This window comes from Hipposideros armiger, unplaced genomic scaffold (genome assembly GCF_001890085.2).
Source record: "Hipposideros armiger isolate ML-2016 unplaced genomic scaffold, ASM189008v1 scaffold_401, whole genome shotgun sequence".
In the NCBI taxonomy this organism is placed as follows: domain Eukaryota; kingdom Metazoa; phylum Chordata; class Mammalia; order Chiroptera; family Hipposideridae; genus Hipposideros; species Hipposideros armiger.
In genome coordinates this window covers 1,533,713-1,535,740 of record NW_017731751.1, presented here as the reverse complement: position 1 = coordinate 1,535,740, position 2,028 = coordinate 1,533,713, and positions in this window count along the sequence as shown.

Genomic DNA, 2,028 nt, shown 5'->3' with positions numbered 1-2,028 from the left:
ATTCTTAGACACAGGATACAGTTACAATGACAGCTTCTATGCCAGCAAAGCAGAAAGGGGCAGGTGTCTAGGAAAATAAGAAGGTTTCAGAGAGGAAATCTTTTTGCTCACTCTTATAGCCTCAGTGCATAAACTAGTTCTTGGCAGACGGTAGGTACACAGATATTTGAGGACTGAATTAATGGAAAATTACATTTTTGAGACCTTACAACGTACCAAACACAACCACCTAAAAAACTCCCCAAATCATGTTATTATTAGCACACTGAACCCAACACTCACCACCAACTGATGAGCAGATAGGATTTGCCAGAACAGAGAGCTTAGTAAGGGGCAGAGCTGGGACTCAAACCAGGTCCACCTGACCCTGAGTCCTTCCCACTCTCTTAGGCTTCGTCTGATAAATGTGCAGAGGTCTACACACAATAGTGGTGAGACTGGGAGAAGTGAAATCTATTATGGTTTTGCACTATTAATTGAAGCTCTGAGTTTGCAACTTTGGTGAAAAGCAGTGTCATTAATATGCATCCTTCTACATGTTGCTGCCTACTTGTATAGTCTGCTTATTCATGGCAAGCAGAGGCCCCAAGCTGTGGCACGCCGTCAGGGCTGCCCCTGGTGACAGGCTGGGAACAAAGGGAGGGCAGGAGAAGCACCTCAGGGAAAGAGCTAGGAGCCATGGAAACAGTTTAAATCCCAAAGAAGCAATTGAAAGGGGCTGCGCAGAAAAGTGAAACTCTCATGGGTGCTGAGGAAGGGGAACTGGGACCAGTGAAGCCAGCCAGCCTTGGGGCACTGGGGTCAACAAGAGGCTGACATCAAGCATGACGAAGGCTTTCCTCCCCAGGACTAGGCCTTCCTGAATAAGGCTTCATCTTTACCAGTGGATTGGAAGAGGGATCAAGATGGCGACAAGTTGATTTGGACAATATTCAATGGAGTTCCTCTTGTCCTAGGTGACCCCCATGATCTTGGTGCTATCATACAGTCTTCTGTACATCATTTGATAACTCGTGACTATTTCTCCTACTGTAACCAACATCAGTCTCTAAACGGTTTTCTCCCTGCTATGAGTGTGCCCTCACAGCTTGCTATCTATTGCTTTGAAAAAGGAAAGAAAAGGATGCAGGGTTGTGTGATACTTTCCCTTTGTGATAAAGTGCAATTGACTTGGTGACAGTGATTGTTTGCGCTCCACAGGGCCAATTTGGGGATGGCTTTTGCACTTCCCAAAGGTTGAGCTTTCCAGGAGAGTAATTTCCTTCCAAGTAGGGCCTTCCTGAGTCTGTCCTGACCTGAGTTGCTTAAATCTCTATAAAAATACTGCTGAGGCTGAGCAACTGGGACTTCTCCTGCCTCTCACCGTCAGTTTTTGGCACAAGTCAGCATCCTATGGTCCTCGCCTATGGCCATGGCCAGTCTCACCCGCCTTTGGGTGGCCCCTCTTTCAGGATGAGTCTGCTTTTGATCCAGGAGAACTTTGGGAACAATTCAGGAAAGCAAGATACAGTATGTCGGCTATGCTCCCAAGGAAAAGGTGGCTGGACAAACCAATCAGTATCCCCATCATAACCATCCCCCTTTGGAGTGTGCTGCTGAATGTCAGCAGGGCACGCAGGCCAGGCTTCAGAGTCCCGAGTGCAGAAGAGGAAGACGCAGCATTCACATTGCAAATCAATCAGCCCAGAGGCTTTTCAAGTGAATAAAAAAGGCAATTGGCAGCCAGGCTCTGTGCTGCTTTCTTCTCCACATCTCCCTGCCCTCCCCTGCTTTCAAGTGTATGCTGGTGTCTCTACAAACAAAAATAATAAGGGCACTCAGGTCCTTCAAACAAAGCAAAGCGCGATCTCTTTGTGGCTGCCGCATCAATACATGAACGGCGCTCTGTAGGCTCGAGAAGAGCAATATCAGATGTGCTTGGAGATCTTAATAATATACTGTTATTAAGGGCCAGACCCATGGAGAAATTTGTTTTTCCTGTAACACCTGGAGCAACCAGTCCAGAGAGACCAGAAAACAAGTTTTTCT